Source organism: Pelodiscus sinensis, chromosome 2 (assembly GCF_052426305.1).
Source record: "Pelodiscus sinensis isolate ZL-2025 chromosome 2, ASM5242630v1, whole genome shotgun sequence".
NCBI lineage: Eukaryota > Metazoa > Chordata > Testudines > Trionychidae > Pelodiscus > Pelodiscus sinensis.
Genome location: NC_143053.1, coordinates 107,449,105 through 107,461,714, shown reverse-complemented (window position 1 = coordinate 107,461,714; position 12,610 = coordinate 107,449,105). Strand labels below are relative to the sequence as shown.

At 43.2% G+C, this 12,610-nt stretch overlaps 1 protein-coding gene and 1 long non-coding RNA gene across 3 annotated transcripts in view; one reads left to right on the top strand and one right to left on the bottom strand.

Moving 5' to 3' along the window:
• Positions 1-12,610, top strand: part of RNF144B (ring finger protein 144B) — a 142,559-nt gene that overhangs the window by 6,832 nt on the left and 123,117 nt on the right. The gene's annotated exons all lie outside the window — the stretch shown is intronic.
• Positions 10,082-12,610, bottom strand: part of LOC142827161 (uncharacterized) — a 50,062-nt gene continuing 47,533 nt past the window's right edge. The window contains exon 4 of the long non-coding RNA XR_012901628.2: positions 10,082-10,629. This is a non-coding gene — a long non-coding RNA (uncharacterized LOC142827161). The remainder of the gene's footprint in view (positions 10,630-12,610) is intronic.

Here is a 12,610-nt window from a genome sequence, read left to right as displayed (position 1 = left end):
TAAGTATTAGTCCTTCCACATTGTTCCATTACATTTTATCTCATTTCTATTACTCCAGTTCTCTAGTCATATGCCCTGACTCCATGGGCATTCTGGAGCTGGAGTACCCCTGAGGAAAAATTGGTGAGTGCTGAGTACCACCGGCAACCCCTATCAGTTCCCCCTCCCTTCAGTGTCTCCTGTTCACCAGTCGGCCCCAGAGATCAGCGCTTCCCCCTCTCTTCCCATGCCTCCCACTCCCCACAATCAGTTTCATGGTGTTTTGGAGACTCAGGAAGGAGGGGGGAAAAAGCGAGGATGCAGTGCTTTCAGGGGAGTGAACAGAACTGGGTAGGAAGAGGTGGGGAAGGGATGGAGCTCGGACAGGGTGGAGGTGGGGTGTTGGGGAAGGTGTGAAGTTGGAGCAGGGCCTGGAGCAGAGCCATGGGTCAAGTACCTCCCTCCTCCCCCAGCACTTTTGAAAGTTGATGCCTATGCGCTAAGCCATTCAGTTATTCCTGTATAACATTCCAATCCTTCTCTGAGTAGATAATGCCTTCCTACTTGGTGACATCAGCACATTTCATGAGCACACTCCTACTATTGTGCCAAGGTCATTAAAGGAAATATTAAATAAGATTGATCCCAAGAACAATTCTTGGGGAAATCCACTAGTAACTTCCCATCAGTTTATTTTTTTAAAAGGAGAATCTAATTTATACCCAATTTATAATCTATTCTTGGCATAGAAAATCACTGTTCTTGGCCCTCCGTCAGGCCAAATAATTCATCTGAAAAATGGGCCTCATGATGGAACTGTCTTTGTCATTGCAAGGAGCTCTGTATAAAAACACTCACCTGGAAATGCAGTCATTGTACACTTCTTCATAAGACCCTTCCTGCCTGATGGATTATGCTAAAAATTGGTTCTCTGATCTTTGTATGTAGTAGGGAATGCAAAGAAAAATTGGATTAACTGCAATTTCTGTCTGCAAATTGAGAAACAATGAGTTGTTCTCTCCTGGAAAACACACAACATATAAATTCCATTATTAAAAAAAATTAAAACATTAAGTACATGTTTTCCTGACACAGATAATCCTTCTCTATTCATTCAGGGTCAATATTCCTTTGGATGTCATTACATACTTTCTAAATACTTTGAAAGCCCTTTAAGAATCTCCTTGGCTAGTTTTTAGTTTGTGTCCTCAAAATACTCTTCTTCCAGGTGTAGACATCACTGATGATATTAAAGGTGCTCATTTGGGGATGCCATTTTTCAGGTATTTTCTGAATAGTGATAGTAGTGTATAGAAGAGGGAATCCCAAATGCATTTGATGATATGATAAAGGGAAACTCTTTTCCTCTTTGACACTGTGATTGAGTTGTACACCTGTTGATTTGGGGGAAACTGTGGAGTCTCCATGGCCAAAACTCTCTAAACTATAAACATTTTGTACTTTTCAAAATCAGTATGTTTCACACTACCTCAAAATCCTTCATAACGTTGATGTAGGCAGACATACATTTTTAGCATTCCATTTGAATCCAAACTAATTTTCTGGAATTGGTCACAGTCTTTGACAGCTTTGAAAGCTATAAATTAAACAGCAAAAAGTCTAAATTTATGCTACTTTAAGAATTTCTGTCTTTTCTCAAATAAAATACTTTCTCTGAATTAGTCAAACAGATCACATTCTTTAGCATGGAACTTGTTCCTCACCTCAAAAAACCTTCTTTCCATCAACATCAACTCCCACTCAACTCTATGGCCTGACACTGAAGTGAGGTCCATAGCTGTGCCTGAAGATGATGGTCTCTTCCTATTCCAGATAGTGCCTGGCATTTTGTAGCAGGTAGCTTTTGTGTTCTATATCCATGGTGTTCAACATGCTAGCCACTAGCCACCTGTGGCTATTTGGCTGTTTGAGTATGGCTAGTTCTCTATAGCAGTAGCCACTATACTGCTTCAGAACTGGTTGGACACCATGGATCTGGATAAAAGAACTACATATGGTGTGACCGCATTAACGAGAGTAATTTTTTGTTCCTGTAAACAACATTTCTCAACCTTCCAGTAGGAATAAAATTTCTTTCAGATCAACTTTTTTTTAAATCACTTTTGTTTCTATTGGGCCTCACTCGGCCTTCATTTACACCTTATGCAGCCTGAAGTGATAGGAAAATTTGGCCCATTTTCTCTTTCTATGGATTATTTGTCAATAGTTTTGTATAGTTAAACAACTGTCAATTGTAATTTTCTTATTAATTGAAAAATACTTGTTTCATGTTATAGGTTATTTTAAAATACATGTACTGTTGTTATTTATTATTTACATTATAGTAGGGCCTGGATGGCCTAGCCAAGATTAGAGACCCACTGTGTTAGGCCCTGCCTATGTACATAGTGGGAGGCAACTTACGGCCTAAAGAGCCTATTGTCTAAATAGACAAGACAAAGTTGGAAGAGGAAACAAGCACAAAGAGGTGATATGATTTGCCCAAGATCACATAGTAGCAGATCCAGGAAAATAACTCAGGTCTCCTAACTCCCAGTCCAGTTCCCTTGTCACTAGATTAGATTTTTCCTTTAAATTTTTAGTGAAAAGTGTGAGGGTATGTCTACACTAGAAAGTTAGTTCGAACTAACGGACGTTAGTTCGAACTAACTTTCCTATGCGCTACACTAGCGCTCCGCTAGTTCGAATTTGAATCGAACTAGCGGAGCGCTTAGTTCGAACTAGGTAAACCTCATTTTACGAGGACTAACGCCTAGTTCGAACTAGCTAGTTCGAACTAAGGGCTGTGTAGCCCTTTAGTTCGAACTAGTGGGAGGCTAGCCCTCCCCAGGTTTCCCTGGTGGCCACTCTGGCCAACACCAGGGAAACTCTATGCCCCCCTCCCGGCCCCGGACCCCTTAAAGGGGCACGGGCTGGCTACGGTGCCCGTGCCAGGTGCAAGCCTGCCAGCACCCAGCTAGCAGACCCTGCACCTGGCACGGCACAGAGCCACCCACCCGATGCCCCCCAGCCCACCCCCTCTTGCCGGGACCAGGCTGGCGGCTCCCGGGAGTTTGCCCTGGACCGCAAGAGGCGGGCACCTTCCTGGGCTAGTGCGGACATCGTGGACCTCGTCCACGATCTCCGCACTAGGCACAGGAAAGTGGCCGTCTAGGGCAGGAGAGCTGCCAGCCTGGCCACCCAGGAGCAGGTGTGCATGAAAATCAAGGGGGTCCACTGAGACCCCCGACACTGAGCCCTGAGCTTACAATGGCCGTACTGGGTCAGACCAAAGGTCCATCTAGCCCAGTAGCCTGTCTGCCAACAGCGGCCAACCCTAGGGACCCTGGAGGGGATGGACCGAAGACAATGACCAAGCCATTTGTCTCGTGCCATCCCTCTCCAGCCTTCCACAAACTTTGGGCAGGGACACCACTCCTACCCTCTGGCTAATAGGACTCCATGGACCCAACCTCCATCACTTTATCTCACTTCCCTTTAAACTCTGTTCTAGTTGTAGCCTTCACAGCCTCCTGCAGCAAGGAGTTCCACAGGTTAACTATTTGCTTTGTCAAGAACAACTTTCTCTTACTAGTTTCAAGCCTGCTACCCATTCCTTTCCTTTGGTGTCCTCTAGTCCTTCTTTATGGGAACTCAGGAAGAACTTTTCTGAATGCACCCTCTCCACCCAACCCCTGCTTTTAGAGACCTCTATCCTGTCCCCCCTCCGTCTCCTCTTTTCTAAGCTGAACAGTCCCAGTCTCTGTAGCCTCTCTTCATCTGGGACCTGTTCCCAACCCCTGATCATGTTAGTTGCCCTCCCCTCTCCCAGCCTTTCTCTTCCCCTCTCCCACCTCCTTTTCCCAGTCTCCCCCAGTTTTTTTCAATAAAGACAGAGTCAATGTTGGAAGAAACGTTATCTTTATTTTGTACATCAATAAGAAGGGGGGCTAGGGAAGGGCAAGTGGAAGGAGGTGAGGGAGGAATGGGGTACGAGCCCCCGATGGGGAGGACTGGGCTGGCTCTGCGGGCTTCTGGGGGTGGAAGCTCTCCTGCAGCCCCCCAATTACTCCCTCTCCCCAGATGGCAGCCTGCGGCAAGTGCAGCCGGGCTGATGGCCGAGTGGTGTGATGTGCCCAGTGTGGGCACTCAGGGCACTCCAAGCCAGAACTTCTTTGCAAGCGGGGCACCCCTTAGAACTGTGTGTCCGGGGTGGGGGTCGGGACCCTTTAAGCGCAGCCCTCGGCTAGCCTGAGACAGTATCTCCATGCTCTAAGTCCTCCTTTTATGCCCTGCCGGCACTGCTTCCGGCCATCATTAAGCCCTGTTCAGAGTCCACTCAATGTGGACTTACTAGTTCGAACTAGCAAAACGCTAGTTCGAACTAGTTTTTAGTTCTAGATGTGTTAGTTCGAACTAGCTTAGTTCGAATTAACTAATTCGAACTAAGTTAGTTCGAACTAGCGCTGTAGTGTAGACGTACCCTGAGTAATATTAAACTATCCGTAAAGTGGCAGAAGTTTAAAATATAAAACCAAAATTATACAATGGAGGTTCACATCTAGCTGACGCTCAATCAACTGCAAAAATACAATAGGCTACATTTTTCTGAGGACTAGAACATTATCTGAACTTGTATGTATGCAAGACAAGCCTTTCTCATCTTAGTAGATGGAGCTATTCTTCATTGCTCATATTTACCAGTCCACTTAGCACATATGTCTATCTGTCTCTGCTGCCTTCATCACTGGAGAATCTGAGTACCTCCCAAATACTTAAAAATAGAAATAAGAATTAATATGAATAAAATGGGAGTTGAAATGGACCTTTCCCCCCTCACAGTCGGAATACTTTGTTTATGAAACAGCGTTCTTTCTCCCCACATAGTGATGAATGACAGACAAGAGTGAAAAATCTGAGCTCTGCAGCAAATGTTAAAATATAAAAATGATAAAACAAGATCCTTGAAGATATTGAATCATTTGATGTTTCAGTTTTTAATCTCTCATGAAAGGTTTCTTTTTATTCATTGTAAAACCAAGGTTTGTGTGTGAGATGTTATGAGTATAACATTTTTCAATATGCAAACAGCTTTCAAAATGTATTATAACCCTCCGGACTTACTTTTCAGTGAATATGAATCAAGTAATTCTGATTTCTATTTTGTTCATTCAGCTTCTGAATGACATTTTTTAGTCTTTTTTTATTACTTTGCCTTTTAAAAATAAAGTTGATTTCAATGCAAATCATAATAACACTTAAGATTTATGAATACATCTATATTACATTGTAACTGATTCATAGACTTATATCCCTGCTGAATAGTGTTAACTAAACAAAATCACAATTGCAAAATTCTACAAAATATGTGTATTTAAAAAAGCAATAAAAATTCCAGTGTGTGCTTAATTTCACTGTTGATTTGGATTGCTTTTTTATCACCTCTCAGTTCTCTTGTATTGTTTGTGTACAAAGCCCTGCCCTGCAAAGACTTGCCATATAAATTGGTGGAATTATTCACCATTGCATATTCAAGAATACATTTAAGCATGCATTTAAGTCCATCCCTATTTGCAATGTCATTTATGCTAAAGTGTTTTTCTAAATGTGGATGCTTTGCTCAATTAAAAACATGGGATGTGAATTTAACCCTATGCATACGGTTTTTGCATGGTCTTTGCCATCTCCTTAGGTTCTTCTCTTCATACCTTCTGTAAAGCACCAAGCACTATATGAACATTATCCAATTTCTGATATCCCTGCCTGTACACAGTTTTGCATACATTTGGGTCTATTTGAGCTTCACTCCACATCACTCACTATCACCCAAATTGAAGAATAATAAATTACTGATAGGCCATTGTTCTCTGGTGGAACTGTTAGGTCTTTGTTCTCCCCTTAGGCAGAGAATCATGATTCTGGTCTTCACCGTCTGGTTTTTCAACATGTCCATGAGGTCACTAGAGCTCAAGATATGTGTTTATGTGCACCCATGCTCATGTAGGCATGTGGAGATATCACTAGTAACCTGGCCATTCTATGCCTTCATTAGTACCCTGTCTGTTGTTCACCTTTTCCTGACTTTCTGACAGGTAACAGGCATTTTTGCTTGGGTATAGAACAGTTGGGTTCCTGCTCAACTCAGATAAATCTGAGTTAATAGTTGAGAAAAGTGTTTTGAGGAACTAATTAGTAGCTTGTTCACTACCATTATTCAGTGGTTGGTGTATCAGTACCAGTGGACAAAGGGCCAGTGTCGTTTTTAACACAAATATTTGAGTCTGGTGTTTTTTGCAATGCCGGGGGGAAAGAGGCAGTAGCTTCCATAAAATATTGCTGCTGCAGAAAACTGAGGGGTGTATGTTGTGATGCAGTAATGAATAGCTCTGTTAAAAAAAATCACCATAGCAAGCCAGCATTGGATATAGAACTACACAAAGAAGTTACTGTGAAAGTAGACAAGTTTTCATACCACTTATTGCACTTTTCATTTCAAGGCATAAAATAGTAAATTTGAGCAAAGAAAGCTAATCTGTCTCAAGAATACTTTAACAAATAACATTATAAATAAAAATATCACTTGCTTAGCTCCTCTAGTTTTAAGTTATGATATATTGTAGCTACTGGACATTTTTACTTTCAGACCATATCAGTGCTAATAAATGTGTGCTTTGAAAACAGAAACATAAAGCCCAAACATAAAGGTTTGAGCACATTTGTACAAGACATACAAATATAAACCCAAGGCAGTGACTCAGGATGTTATTAATCATGCTTGTGGTATTATTATATTTTAACATAGAGACTGTGCCATATACTTCCCCATATGTCATATACTGCCATCAGGATGAACATTGTGTATGAAGGGAATGAAAATTATACTGATCTGTGCTCAGCTCTAGTCAGCCTCTGAAACAGTTCTAGAAACACTGCTGGACCAAGAAGCAGAGACCATTTAGAAGACTGATTCCACACAAACACGTTCTGAGACAGAAGGCTATGATCTATAGGTTCCCAGTGGTATGCAACAATTATTATAAGACTCAGGAGATTATGGGATGTTAGGTCTTAAATTCACATGTTTCATTGCTCGGATTCCCACTCAAATTTTGCTAAGGATTAGTGATTGCTGCTTCAAGAGACACTGTGCATAGAAATTAATGCACCATATTATTGGAAAGCTGGTATCTGGAGTTTCTTGTGATATCAAATATTTCATAAGATATCTGTTGCTAGAATTGTTTCAACTGAAAGGGGAGGAACTCCCTCCCCCCCAAATTGATAATCAGAGTAACATGCTTTTAAAATACTATGTTGTTTTTAAGGAGTAGGAACATTTCAGGAGACTAAAGTCATTGGACCAGTAAAAGTTTTCTAGCATTGGTCCTGAATCAACAATAGGAAAGAAAATGTTCTGATCAGTGAAATGTCTTTTGGATAGAGGGTATTACTCATGTTTTATTTGTTTTATGAAACAGCTAGCAGTGTATTTAGATCTGGACAATGACTCCTACTTAAATTAATTTTAAAATAATTAAAGCGTGTAGCACAATTTATTTTGTGGTACTCATACTACTGCTGGTTTTCTCTTTACATTGAGAACAGATTCTTTTTCGAGGAGTGTCCTCATGGGTGCTCCACCTTAGGTGCTTCAGTGTCACTGAGCCTAAGGCCAGAGATTTGTGACAGCAGTGCCCCTGGCCAGCCACGCACGCAGGGAGCCGGTGTGTGTTCTGAGGAGGCTATTGCATATGTGTGGCTGGCCCCCCCCTCCTCAATACCTTCTCAACAGCCTCTGGCTACGGTCACAGATCAGCAGACTCCCCTTTACCTCGCTCAAGACTTACTTCTTTGTTTATAGTTTATATTCTTAGGGATAGTGATAGTTTATATCTTAAACTTAAAAAAAAAATAAGAAAAGTGGCAATCACTTCACTACAATAGCAGCGCATAACTGCTGTGTGCTACTGCAGAGCCTCCGGGATATGCCGAGTTTGCCCGGATTCAAGAGGTGTACCACCTGTAAACTTCCTATCTCAGTTTCTGATGGCCACGATCAGTGCCTCCGCTGTCTCTGGCAGCATCATGCATTAGACAACTGCCCACATTGCCTGAAATTGATCAACTGCTCTAGGAGAGCAAGGGAGCTTCAATTAAAAATGCTTCAAATAGAGAACGGCTCAAAGATCATCTGGGACGGGGTTGGAAAGAGTGGCTCCCCTTGGGTCGAGCCCAAAGGAACAGGAGAAGAGTAACCTTAATAAAAGGTGCTACTCCTCCTCTGGGGCTGAGTCACCATCAAGGAAGCGATCAGCCCAGGCTAACGCTGCACCTCTACCCCAGGCAAAGGGGTCGGACAAGCAGTGATCTAAAGACCGGCAAGGAGAAGAGCCGAGATCCCAAGCACACGCATCATACGTCAGACAAAGCTCTGACAGGAGCGAAGAGCAAAGCCTGCTGGTCAGCACCAGCAGGTAAACCTGCACTAACAGCTGAGGCGCGAAACAAACAGCGCTCGCACACGACACTGAGCCAGAGCGCATGACCTGATGCAGCAGCGCTCAAACACGTGGCACTGACAGCTCAGTCAGTGCAGCCTCTGTTCCAGTTAAATGACACTATTAATGCCTCAGCCTCCTTCCCTCCTGTCCCACTTGCCCTGCCCCTGATGCCTCAGTTCACAACAGCAGCTGAACTGACTGTTCACTCGGTACCAGGGATTCCCTTGTTCAGTACTGATGGTACCCCTTATACTCTGTAGGGCACTCACTCAGCCACTCCAGCCAGCTCTGTAGCAGAAGCTTTAGTGACGACAACGAGGAGATACATAAACCACATCATGCACCGAGGCATTATTCTCATAAGCCTCTGCAACAGACTCAGCAATGGTGGCCACCGCAGTGGATACCACCACCAGTCATGCCTAACAGGCCATATTGGGACCCTTGGCTTGCTACAGACAACAACAATCTACATAGCCACAACATCCACCTGTGACACTGCGGTCCCAGGCACCAACAATGCAGTCCATAGAACATTACAGCTCAGGCACAGTCGAGCAGAATGGAGATATTACGGGGGAAGAACACAGTCCACCCTCCTCTCCATCCACACACACTTCAGCTATGTCACCTAACAACATAGAATCATAGAATCATAGAATAATAGGACTGGAAGGGACCTCAAGAGGTCATCGAGTCCAGCCCCCCGCCCTCAAGGCAGGACCACGCTCCATCTACACCATCCCTGACAGATGTCTATCTAACCTGTTCTTAAATATCTCCAGAGAGGGAGATTCCACCACCTCCCTTGGCAATTTATTCCAATATTTGACCACCCTGACAGTTAGGAATTTTTTCCTAATGTCCAATCTAAACCTCCCCTGCTGCACTTTAAGCCCATTACTCCTTGTCCTGTCCTCAGAAACCAAGAGGAACAAATTTTCTCCTTCCTCCTTGTGACACCCTTTTAGATATTTGAAAACCGCTATCATGTCCCCCCTTAATCTTCTTTTTTCCAAACTAAACAAGCCCAGTTCATGAAGCCTGGCTTCATAGGTCATGTTCTCTAAACTTTTAATCATTCTTGTCGCTCTTCTCTGTACCCTTTCCAATTTCTCCACATCTTTCTTGAAATGTGGCGCCCAGAACTGGACACAGTACTCCAGCTGAGGCCTAACTAGTGCAGAGTAGAGCGGCAGAATGACTTCACGAGTTTTGCTTACAACACACCTGTTGATACAACCTAAAATCATATTTGCTTTTTTTGCAACAGCATCACACTGTTGACTCATATTCAACTTGTGGTCCACTATGACCCCTAGATCCCTTTCCGCCATGCTCCGCCTCCGCCATCAACAACAGGGGATGGTACTAGATCATTCCAGGAGCTTTTCAAGATAGTGGTAGAAGCCCTAGAGATCCCTCTCTCAGATGCTCCACAGATGCAACATAAGCTCACAAACATTTTACAAATGTCTCTCCATCCAAAACTAGCCATCCCCATGAACGAGGATCTTATGGATCTGGCCAAAAATGTATGGAACACCCCAGCCACAATCCCACCAACCTACAAGAGAGCAGGCAGAAAGTACTATGTAGCTCCCTAGGGAGTAGAATTCCTGTTCTCCCATCCAAAACCAAATTTTCTGGTGGTAGATGCTGTCCATCAAAGAGGGAGACAACAAAATACATGTACAGCTCCCAATGATAGGGATTGGAAGAGGGTGGATACGATGGGGAAATAAAGGGGCACTCATCAGCAAGCCTACAGATCAGAATAGCTAACTACGTTGCATTATTAGCAAAGTATACACATCGCATATTTGATTGTCTAGCTTCCTTTATTGATTCTGTTCAAGACACAAAGGTAGAACAATTCAAAGCAACATTAAAGAGGGTATACTTATAGCACGCATAGTCCTCCAAGCTGCGCTGGTCTCAGCAGACACAGCAGCCAGATCTTTCGCCTCAGCTGTGGTGATGAGGAGGGCTTCTTGGCTTCAGCTCTCAGGCTTTCCCAGAGAGGCTCAAACCACTGTAGAGGACCTTCCATTTGAGGGTACAAAACTATTTGTGGAGTCCACAAACACGTCCCTCCACACCCTGAAAGATTCAAGGGCCACACTCAGAATGTTGGGCATCCAGGTACCTGTTATAAGAAACAAAATAGATCATTCCAACAAAGATACAGACCTCCAGCGTTCAACCAACAAAAGTGACACTTCAACAATAGATGTAGACAACATCAAAATAGACACAGACAGATGTCTGAACATTCTTCTATCCAGCAACCGCTGACATCCAAACAACAGATTTGAAGTCCTGGTCGAGGGTCTCACAATCCTGAAATTTCCAAGGCAGCAAGCAGAATCATCTATGATATTTGGCAACAGAATAGTTGACTTCTATCCAACATGGTCTGCCATCACCACCGACAAGTGGGTGTTAGAAATCATAAGAACTGGCTATTGCATTCCTTTCATAACTGTCCCCCATTCACCCCTCTGCCTGTCCCTTTTCAGGGACCCTTCTCATGAAAACTTACTCTTGCAAGAGGCGGAATGCCTCATAACCTTAGGGGCTATAGAAGAGGTACTCAAACAACACAGGGGCAAGGGTTTCTACTCCCATTATTTCCTTACCACCAAGAAGTCATGGGGCTGGAGACCCATTTTGGATCTCCACAAACTCAACTGGTTTGTCAAATACCAACTCTTCAAGATGGTTACGCTGGCTGTGATTATACCTGCCTTGGAAAAAGGATAGGGCCATTGTCCTTAAGGCTGTTGACAAGTTCTGCTACCTGGGAAGTGTACTGTCCTCTAGCATAAACATTGATCATGATGTAGCTGCTCAACTAGCTAAAGCCAGCGCTGCCTTTGGAAAATTGATCAAACGCCTATGGAATGCCCATGGTATTAAACTCCATACCAAGATAGCAGTTTATCAGGCTGTTGTCCTGAATGTCCTGCTGTATGGCTCAGAGTCATGGACAATATATTGTCACCATGTTTTGAAGCTTGATCAGTTCCATATGCGTTGTCTGAGGAAGATTGCCCACATGAATTGGTGGGACAAAATTCCTAATACAGAGGTTCTTAAGCTGTGTGGTGTCATGGGCATGGAAGCAATGCTTACGAACAAACAGTTTTGCTGGATTGGCCATGTTATGAGGCTGGATGATACACGGATACCAAAGATGGTCTTCTGTGGCCAGCTTGCTCATGGAAAGTGCTCTATCAGTGGTCAGTATAAGCGCTATAAAGACATCTTAAAGGCCAATATGAAGTCATGCGGCATATCTCCCAATGATCTGGAAACTCTAGTTCAGGACAGATTGCCCTGGCAACAAACCATTATATAGGCTCTTAATTGCTTTGAGAGTCAGCGTATCCAGGCATTGCAGGAAAAGTGCAGGATCCGAAAAGAACATACATAGCCTGCAGTTGGCGGCTTTTTCTGTGACATCTGTAATCGTCTCTGCCAATCAAGGATTAGTTTAGTCACTCACCAACGGCATCATAGATGATGAGATCTGTCAATCAACAGCTCAATCCATCATCACCTGCCCTGGAAAAAGGACCATAGATGTCTACCCTCGACTTCCAGGATGCCTATTTCTACATATGAATTAACCCATCAGACAGGAGATTCCTCCATTTCACAATAAAGCACAGACACTTTCAATACAGAGTGCTACCATTCAGATTGTCAACAGCCCCACGAGTATTCTCAAAAGTACTCACAGTAGTGCCTGCACACTTATGCAAAAACCAAATTACGATATTCCCTTACCTAAATGACTGTCTAGTAACGAGCTCTACACAACAAGCAGTCTCGACACCCAGAACCCTCTTCGACAAACTAGGTCTACTGTTAAATGTATTTAACATGTATTTAAAATGTATTTAAATTGATTTACTTAATATCTCTCTTCACTAATTCATAATCAATTAGGCCCCTAATCACCAAGAATTTAAACCTATGCTTAGGGACCACGCCCATGGAATAATTTAAAGGTGCTTAAATTAAACATGTGCCAAAGTACTGTGTTGAATAAGGATGGACTGGTGAACTGGGGCCGGCTGTTTAATGATTTTGTCAGTGCCTCAAGTATTCATTTGCTTAAA